Source organism: Triticum urartu, chromosome 5A (genome assembly GCF_056163025.1).
Source record: "Triticum urartu cultivar PI428250 chromosome 5A, HENAU_Tu73, whole genome shotgun sequence".
Classification (NCBI taxonomy): domain Eukaryota; kingdom Viridiplantae; phylum Streptophyta; class Magnoliopsida; order Poales; family Poaceae; genus Triticum; species Triticum urartu.
In genome coordinates this window covers 112,701,078-112,711,358 of record NC_141877.1, presented here as the reverse complement: position 1 = coordinate 112,711,358, position 10,281 = coordinate 112,701,078, and the positions used below count along the sequence as shown (strand labels likewise).

The 10,281-nt window shown below is 57.0% G+C and overlaps 1 pseudogene; it reads right to left on the bottom strand.

Moving 5' to 3' along the window:
• Positions 1–3,107: 3,107 nt before the first annotated feature.
• On the bottom strand, positions 3,108–3,746 carry LOC147970502 (uncharacterized; annotated as a pseudogene).
• Between the last annotated feature and the right edge of the window lie 6,535 nt (positions 3,747–10,281).

Sequence of the window (10,281 nt, the reverse complement as noted above, 5' to 3'; positions counted from 1 at the left end):
CGCCACTAGCTGGGTGGTCAGCACAGTTATCGTGGTCCAGTGCCCAGAAGAAGGCCGAGCTCAGCTAGTCCAGAGGTCGGTGTATTATTTAAGCAAAGTATTATCCACCTCAAAGCAGAACTACCCACACTACCATAAGATGTGCTACGGTGTGTACTTCGCCGCCAAGAAGCTCAAGCCCTACTTTCAAGAGCACCCCATCACGGTCGTATGTACTGCCCCGCTCGCCGAGATCATAGGCAGCCAGGATGCATCCGGCCGAGTGGGAAAATGGGCCATTGAGTTGGCTCCTTACACGATCTTCTACCAGCCCCGCACCGCCATTAAGTCCCAAGCACTGGCCGACTTCCTCGTCGACTGAGCTGAAACCCAGTACCTGCCACCGGCCCCCGACTCCACTCATTGGCGGATGCACTTCGATGGGTCCAAGATGCACACTAGCTTGGGAGCCGGCATCATCCTCACCTCTCCCAATGGCGACAAGCTCAAGTACACATTGCAAATTCATTTTGCCGCCTCCAACAATGTGGCCGAGTACGAGGCGCTCATACACAAGCTCCGGCTAGCCAAAGAGCTCGGCATCCGCCGGATCCTGTGCTATGGCGACTCGGATTTGGTGGTCCAACAGTCATCTGGTGACTGGGATGCCAAGGACGCGAACATGGAGAGCTACCGCTTCCTCGTTCAGCAAATCAGTGGATATTTTTGAAGGATGCGAGTTCCTTAATGTACCACGGGCCGACAACGTGCGAGCAGATGCCCGGGCACGAATAGGCTCCACCCGGCAAGCTATACCAGCCGGCGTTTCTCTCCACCGCCTCCTCAAACCCTCTATAAAGCCGTCTCCAGAATCCGATTCCATCTTTGTGCCGCCTGACCCCGACGCAGTCGGATCCGACTTGGGGAACCAAGCAGGCGGCTCGGGGACTTCGACAGGTGGCCCGGGGACTGCCATAGTCGCACCCGGCCCGGGAACTTTGGAACTCGGCCCAGGGGCTACTACAGCCGGCCCGGGGACTGCATCGACACAACATGTGGTGGCCGACTCCAACTCTTCACCACCCAGCCCACCCGCCCTGGTCGCAGTAGCAGTTTTGATAGTAGAAGAAGTCACAGCTCCATCATGGGCCCAGCCCATCCTCAACTTCTTAGTAAACAGAGAGCTGCCAACTGACGAGATCTCGGCAAGACAAGTCCAACGCCGAGCCGGAGCAGACACAATAGTAAACCGAGATCTTGTTAGGCGCAGCGTCACTGGAGTCTTCCAGCGCTGCGTCGAGCCAGAAAAGGGCATAGCAATCCTCAAGGACATCCACCAAGGTGAATGCGGCCACCACACGGCCTCAAGATCACTCGTCGCCAAAGCTTTCCGCCATGGATTCTTCTGGCCGACTGCTTTCGATAACGCCAAGGAACTAGTCAAACAATGCAAAGGGTGCCAAGTTTTCAGTTCCAAGCAATACCTGCCGGCTTCTGCACTCAAGACCATCCCCCTCACCTGGCCTTTTGCCGTCTGGGGGCTGGACATGGTGGGCCCATACAAGACGGCACACGGTGGCATGACACATCTGCTCGTCGCTGTGGACAAGTTTACCAAGTGGATTGAAGCAAAGCCGATCAAGAAGCTGAATGGGCTGACTTCCGTAACGTTCATCGCGGATATCACAACCCGGTACGGTGTACCGCACAACATCATCACCAACAATGGCAGAAATTTTGCAAAGGGAGCACTGGCACGTTTCTGCGCAACACAAGGCATCCGGCTGGACCTAGCGTCCGTTGCCCACCCGCAGTCAAACGGCCAGGTCGAGCGAGCAAACAGCCTCACCCTCTCCGGCATCAAGCCCCGACTGGTTGTGCCACTAGAGCGTTCGGCTGGCTGTTGGCTCGGCGAGCTGTCAGCCATCCTTTGGAGTTTGTGCACTACCCAAACAAGTCAACCGGCTTCACCCCTTTCTTCCTTGTATATGGTGCCGAGGCTGTCATCCCAACTGACATCGAGTTCGACTCACCTCGGGTCACCATGTACACGGAGGCGGAGGCCAAGGAAGCACGAGAAATATGGCGTCGACCTGCTGGAAGAAGGCCGGCTATTAGCCCTTAGCCGGTCCGCCATCTATCAGTAGGGTCTGCACCGCTACCACAGCCGGAAGGTGAAGCCAAGATCCTTCCAAGAGGGCGATCTTGTGCTCCGGCTGATCCAGCGAACAGCCGACCAGCACAAGCTCTCGGCCCCTTGGGAGGTCCCCTTCATCATCAGTGGAGCTTTAGGCAACGACTCCTACTACTTAATCGACGCGCAGAAGCCGAAGGCACACAAGAGAGATGATTCCGGCAAGAAGTCGGAACGGCAATGGACCGCCAATCTCCTCCGAAGATTTTATAGTTAAAAAGCAGTATGTACCACGCTACCTTTTGTACTAAGTACGAGACAAAGGGTCCCCCCGAGGAGCACTCGGGGACTAGCCTCTTTTATCTATGAATGATGAGTATCATGCCTATGATTATGTTACTACATTTGCTTTTTCGTCCGGCACCGGGTTGGACCAGTCGGCCGCCTCAAGTTATATCTAAAGTGCTGCCTGTAGTCAGACAAGTAGTGTGCCGGCACCCAAGCCCCCTCTTGTCAAAAGTCGCAGCTCGAAGAATCCACTGTCCGACTGGCAAGAGCCAAGGGCAGGAAAGGATGCCCACATGAAAAACGGCTAAGGACTAATGAACTTATATAACACAAGTCGGCCTCCCGCCTCGCCAACCGGCTACCAGAGCAGCCGGCTGGCCGGCTTCCCGTTCACCTTGCTGCAATGTAAGAAAGCTCGAGTACTTGTCTTCCCAAAAAACAACCAAGTCCTTCTCCAGCCACAGACTGCCGAGCAGCTATCCGGCTGGGAAGGCGGTGGCCAAAGGGAAGGTGGTAAAGGAAAAAGCCAAAAGGATGAAAAGCAAACATGAACGGAAGCCATACGCATGCATAATTATATTTACACAAAAGACCTTCAAAAGGCCAGCATGCAACATAGTTTGAATACACCCCTACTGTGTGGAACTGCGCAAATTTAATAGAAGTTGTTCAAAAGAGTAACAAGCAGGAAAGCAAGGACGACTGATCAGGCCAAGGGAGCAATGGGAGAGTCGGGCAGGTTGGTGGAGACGGCAGTGCCAGCTGGAGGAGTGACCGGTTGGCGAATCTCGGCACGATCATCACCTCTTGCAGGCGGCGCGCTTGCACGCGCCTTGTTGCTGGAGGCACGATCAGGCTGAGGCGGGCTGGTCGCTTCGCTGTTTGGCACAACGTCTTCACCATCCTCTCCCTCTTCCCCTTCGCCCTCATCGCTGGAAGCAATCTCCTCCGCCGAGTCCTCGCCTTCTGCTGGGTTCAGCCCGAACCACTCCTCTGGCTGAGCGACGCCGGCATCATCCACCTCAGGGGTAAAGGCGCTGGTGTCGGTGTACTCGGCAATCGCCGAGGCGCACTGGACGATAGCCGGCCGCACCGCCTCCAGCTCCTCGTCGGCCTCCTGCCGCCAGGTGCTCAGCTGGTCCAAGTTTAGCCCAGGATACCAAGCTCGGACGAAATCCAGCGCCCGCCCAGTGCCAGACCGGGCCGCTGACGCCTTCCAAGCCTCGAAGCGGCCGACTGCGACCTCTAGCCAGTCGACAGTCTAACTTGGGGTGCGGGGAACCACCTCGCCAGGCCAGAGGGCGGCCATCTCTTGTGCCCCGGCGTGCTGAAGACGGCGGAGCATGCGGTGGGCCGGCAGCAGGCGGGCTTGAAGCGCCAAAAGCTGCTCCTCAAGTGACCGGCCGGCACCCGGTGCGATCTCGGCCCCTGCCTGCCGTCGCGCATTGCGGTAGGCCTCGATGGCTTGGGAGGCGGCAACAGAGTAACCGGGAAAATAATCTGCACAAAGAAGAAAGCAGCAGCACAAAATCAAAAGATGAACCAGATGGCAGGAAGCAGGCAAAGAAACAAAGAAGAAGAAGAAGGCCTATAGTCGATTAAGTCTTCCACCTGACTGTAGCCTTGACTCAGCGCCTGCCTTGCCTCGGCCCAGTTCGCTGCCTCGGTCTCATATTCGGCTTTGAGGGCGGCCTCACTTTCCTGCGGTGCCTTCAGGGCCGCCTTGTGGCTCTCCTCCTGGTCGGCCAGTTTCTTGGCCAGGCGATCGTGCTCCTGAGCCAGGGTGGCGCACTCGGCCTCCTTGGTGTGAAGGGCGGACTGGGCTCCGCTTAGCTGGCCCCTCAAGTCAACATTGGCCCCTACAGATATGAAGAAAGAAGTCGTCGGGAAAAGATCCGACCCGACTGCTCAGCACTCGGCCCGAATCTCGGGGACTACACCCAGTGGGTGCGCTGACGCGCCCCCACTTGAGATAAAAGATGAAGCACTTACTTAGGCTCTCGGTCAGATCAGTGGCTTTCTGATTCAACTCCTGGGCCTGGGAGTTGAAAGCAACTGCGCGGAGGTTATGATACTCCTGCAGATAAGATAAGAGATGCAAGTGAGAACAAGATGGCAATCGAAGTCTACCAAGAAGTTCCAAGCCGCCTACTCAGCAGCCAACTCAGAACTCGGGGACTACACCCAGTGGGTGCGCTGACGCGCCCCCATGGAAGAAATCAGGAGCAATCAACGAAAAGCAGGAGGACTCATCCGGATCACCGTTCGCGTCGTGAGAAACTCTTGAGTGTACTGCTTCAGCGCGGCAGCTTGGGCCTGAAGCCGGTTCCGGACGTCCTGCGTCGCCACGTTCAGCATGGCCGTCCCACCGCCCGGCGTCCACCCGGACGAGCTATCGCTGGCCGCTTCCAGGTGCTGGGCCGACGAACTGGAGCCCGCACTTTTTTGCGGCTCCGGCACTGAAGTCGCCTTCCCCGTGCGCCGACGAGACCACAAGATCCGCTCCCACAGTCGGCTCTCCTCCAGCCGGCTATGCGGGCGGCGCATCAGGCCGGTCTCCTTAGCCCGTTCCAGTCGGCAGCGACGGTGCCGCTTCCCTCTCCATCAGCGGCTGGCCACAGCCGGCCTTCTCCGGCGGGGGCACTGGGATGTCGGGAGCCGCGGCGTGAAGGGGGATGATGAGCTGCGGAGGCTGGTTCTGCAGGGCCTCCGCGGCCGCGGCCTCCGCTTGGGCCTTGGCAGCCGCGTCGGCCCGCACCTCCACCGACTTCTCCCTCGCCTCCTGAGCCGCCCTCCGCTCCTCCGCCTCCCGCGCCTCCCGCGCATTTCGCTCCGTCGCCTCTAGGAGATCGGCATGGGGATCCACACGGCGGGAGCTTGAGGACCCTCCCACGGCTCTGACTATGGAGGCGGAAGAGACCCGCCCGAGGGAAAGTGGGGCCCTATTGGATAAGTCAAGAAGAAGGCTTAGAAGAATATCAACCGAAGAAGAAAAAGAAAGGCGTAAGAAAAACGGCACTTACGCTGAAATCGCCTGCGGCTGCTTCACCACCTTGCGGAAGCGGGCCGCCTTCGCGGCCGCTTCGTCCCGCTTGGTCACCGCCGCGGTACTCTTGGGCTTCTTGGGCCGACTGCCGAAGTGGGTTGACGCGGCCCGGCGTTTCTGCGCGCCACCACAAGCAGCCGGCACGGCAGATGGGCCCGCGCATTGATGATCGGGCGCCGGCTGACGGTGCGGAGCAACTTCGGCCTCATCATCATCCGGCCAGTCCACAAAGGCGGCCCCGAGCCCAGGGCCGCCTGCCTCGCCGCCTTCCCCTACGACGATGTCTTCCATGGCGGCCGCCCCCAGGTCCGAGTCATCTACGTCGTCCACCGCGCGGTCGGAGAGGAACTGGCGTTCCTCCCCCGCAGCCCCGGTTGCCGGCAGAAGCATGGGGTTCTGCCGAAAACAAGCCGACTGGTCAGGAGTCGGCCATCGCCAACCCGGCAACAGGGAAAGAAGAAAAAGAAGAGAAACTTACCGTAGGCGGAGGATTGGCACGAGAGTACGGCTCCTTGCCGTACTGCCACTCCTCGGTGAGCTTGCAGTTGGAAATATAGTTCACCATGTAAGACACCTCGGCGTGAGGCATCTCCTTGGTGCTTAACCGGCACGGGTCGAAATGGCCGCTCATCTGGAAGATCATGTGAGGCCGGCCCTGGAGCAGGAGCACCCGGCACTCCACGAAGACGGCCACCAGGTCGGCCCCGGACAGGCCCTCCGACTGGATCATCACCCGGAGCCGTGCAACGGAGGCGGCCCCACCCTGAGACAGCGACCTGGCCCGGTAGGACCATGAGGGCTGCCTCCCAGCCGGCGAGCCGGCTACGTAAGCCGGCATATTGACGAAGTCGCCTTGCAGAGCGACGTTCTTCACGTAGATGTAAGATTTCTGCCAGAGCTTCACCGACTGGATCAGTGGGATGGGCGGAAACGGATTGTTGTCGCTCGTCCTCCGCATGGCGATGAAGGCGCAGCATGGGGCGGGCACGCCCGCGACGACAGTGCCAAGCTTGCACTGGAAGAATTCCCCCCAGAGTTCGAGGATGAGGAGGACGCCAAGAAAGCCCTCGCACAGGGCGACGAAGGCCGACAGCAGCATCACCGCATTTGGAGTGAGGTGATGCGGCTGGAGATGTTAAAACTCGATGAAGTAGCTGAAGAACCCGCTCGCCGGGAGGCCGAAGCCGCGCAGGCAGTGCGAGCGGAAAATTACCCGCTCGTCCTCCTCCGGTGCCGGCGAGATCTCCCTCTCCGGCGCGAGACGGACCCGCACGTAGTTAGCGCCTGACAGCCGCCGCGTCCGGCGGAGGAAGTCGACGTGGTCGTCATGGACGTTGGAGCCATCCCAAGAGCTCGACAGTGCCATGGGGACGGCGCGGCAACGAGAAAGGTGTGGCGGCGGAGAGGCGCGCGACCCTGCCACGACAGAGCAACGGCGAGCCAAGAAGATTGGCGGAAGAGCCGGGCGGCGGCAGCAAGCTGTGGCGATGGAGAGGAAGAAGAAGAAGGAAAGGGCGGGGCGAGGGCAAGCTTGCGAGCGTTTTCCGCTCCCCCGCCTCCCCCCTACTTATAGCGTCGTGCGGCGAAGCCGAGGAGGCGAGGCGTGGGGGGACGTGGGTTTAACTGCGCCCACTCCCCCATGCCCCGCGATTATTGCACCTTAACGGCGTGCGGTAACCGCCGCTGGGAGGCGCGCGGTCCGTCAGGGCCGCAGAAGATCCATGCGTGGACTGGGGCCCGGTAGTGGCGGGCCCCAGACTGCGGCGGCGTCCCGTCACGCGCGTGGGCTGGCAGGCCCTTCCAGCCGTTGGGTGCCATGTGGCGCGCAGGCGGCATGCGAACAGCTCGCAGCCTGACTCGCGTGCCTCCTGGTTCCCGCCTTCAAGCTTCGAAACCCTCCAGAAGACGGCGCACCTAATCAAAGCCGGCTCCTAGTTTCCAGCTCCTCAAGATAGAAGCTGATTGAGCTTCTCATCTCTTTTCTGCCTCGGAGCCCAACCAGCTTCGGGGACTACTGTCGGAGTAAATGACCATGGGTAGCCTAGCGACTCCCCCTGGCTCTTGAGAAAAATCATAGGCCGATCGAGCCTTCAAGCATCCAAGACGTGCGGCCGCCTTCCCCCAGCAGGCTACCTCTCAGGTCGGCTGCACGAAGGCGGCCCAACCCTAAAATCCTCATGAAGAAAACCACAAGAGGGCCGGCTCCAAGAAGCCGGCCACGAGAAGGCCGACTCTAAGAAGTCGGGCCCCCAGCAGGCGGCCGAGATCGTGCCCTCAGAGTCTGCACCCACATAACGGCGATGAGACGGGGCGTGGCTACAGTGAAGCCTGCCACCCCCGAATCCCAGAACGCGCATGGCCACAGTGCGTCGTACGGGGTGGCCATCACCCGTCCGGCGCGACACAGTTGCCATGTTGACCATGACGTCACCCACGGCGAGCTGTCAGTACGACCTGTGGGTGGCGGGCCCCCTCAGTCAGGGAGACGCCTAAAGGCAGCCAGGCCTTTCCCAGTCGGCCTGGGGTATGGCCGACTCCCAATAGCCGGCTAATTCACTCCCTCGAAGGAGGCGCCTCATTAAGGAGATAAGACGAGGTAAGGCTACAGCAATAAGCCGCCCAGCGGCAGCACTGTAGCCATGCTTACCATGACAAAGCCATCGTCACCAAAGGCGAGGCAACAATAACTAGCCTCCGACAAGATCCCCGAGTGGTGGGAGCGGCCTGTCGACCAGAAGGCTTGCAGCCGGCGGGGTCCACCAGTGGGCGTGCCCCATCGGTCAGCGGAGAAGCCGGCGAGCGTAGACACAGACGGCTCGGGCCCACGCCCAGCCGGATTACCATTGTACCCCTAGGGGTAGGCCTATATAAACCACCCAGGGCACCCATGCAGGGGGATCCTTTTCCAGTAGTTCTAGACACCTCATCAAGAGGGGAAGCGGGCTAGCCCTGCCCTTCTTCATCCTTTCACCGAACAGCTCAAGGAGCCTCCTGTAGCTACTTGTCGATCTAGTGACCATGCGGAGACCCCGTAGAGCAGCAATAGGTGTGTTATCTACACAGAGAGCCCCGAAGCTGGGTAAGATCCGCCGGCGTGCATGTCTTCGCCTTATCCCGTTTCCAGGCACCGGCGATGTTTTGTTGGCTCCCGCAATGATAAACCATCCGTTGGCATATGTCGCACCAACCACCCGACAATAGCCGCACCCGCGGATATGGGCCCAGTTCGTAGTCGGTCACACTATGGGTCAACATTAATAGTAATAATTTGCTTAATAACAACCCTGGTTCGATGATGGAAGCAGTTGGTTGATATTTATGTGATCGTGAGAGGATCGCTGTGGTATCATGGATACCGAGTTGATGGATATTTGAGGTGTTATGCGAGAGTCAAGGGTAAAGGTCAAGATCTTTGTGGTCATGAAAGATTACTACAGTATTGTTAATACCAAGCTTGATTGGATCCTGAGATGATCGTGTGATGTCCGTGATGGTAAGTTTGTGCAGGTGATGGTTATGAGGTAACCCGAGAAGAGTAAGTTGGTGCATGATAGCGTCATCATGTTGGATGCTAGTATTATCATGTTCATATGGTCATGCCATGCTCGTATTGTTCTAGATGTATCATCTTGTTCGTGTTATGATTGATCGGATAGTATCATGTTAATCCTTGTTAACCTATTATTGCCATGTTGTTGTTTATCTTGATTGCTTTGGTTGCAGTGAGCTTGCTAGTATGTTCAATGTACTGACCTGGCGTGTCATGCTAGTTTGCAGGTCATGCTGGTTTTGTCTGTTTGTTCGCCGTGGATTCCTTGTTTGCGAGCTAGGATAAGCGTTCCAGACAGAGTCCCGGCGGAGTGGAGTTCATCACCGTCATTGTTGTTCCGCTGCTAGATTTATTCCGTTGCTTCCTGTTGTTCTGCTGCTTTCGTAGAGCAACCGTGGCAGGCGTAGTGTCGACATGCCGATGTAATCCCATTGTACCCTTATAGCTTGTAATAAAGAGCTGATTTTATCTATGCTAAACAGTGTCGTATTCTAGAAGACTTCTCCTCGATCTCCGGGCTAGAGTACGGGGTATTCTGGTTTTCTCTAAGACGGGGTGCCACACTATTTTGGGCGAGGAGAGGGTGTTTTGCCGACCATGGTTTATGAATTATTCGGCACATGTCATTTCGGCCGAGGAGAAGGCACGGTTGAATGAACTTACGAACCTAGCCTCGATGTACAACAGGCCAATTGATGCGTGTCCCACATAGGCCAGTAATTTCACATCTCCCATTTATTTGATCAGGCGAATTCCACCGAGCAGAGGGTGTTTAATGGTTCGTTCAAATTTTGGGAGAACGAACATCCACGTCTACCTTACCACGTCGATTAGAACCAAAATTTGAAATGTTAGCTTGCCACTTCTTTTTTAGATGGAGAGATGATGCTCGGGAGTAATGTGTTTTTACATGCTCGTTGCTAGCGATTTACTATATGACAAATAGTTAACCCACTCAAAAACGGGAATCAAACCCAAAATGAAATATCTCGATTCAATGAAATAGCTCGTTCACCAGGTCAAAATAGTGAACTAAATCCAAGATTGAACACCTCAATCAAGTAGCATGTTGTATAGTACTAGTCTTATAGTACTCCATGAACATGTTGATAGTCAAATTAATGAACTTGTTTGATATATGCATATCTCCGTTCATGTGTGGATTGCAGACAACATATTCTCGAATTGAAATATTTGAATGCAAGTTTATATCAAAACATGGTTTATCAATCTTTGATGCATAAAACACGATCTCCCCCTCCCCTGGACTCCTCTCTCTCTCTC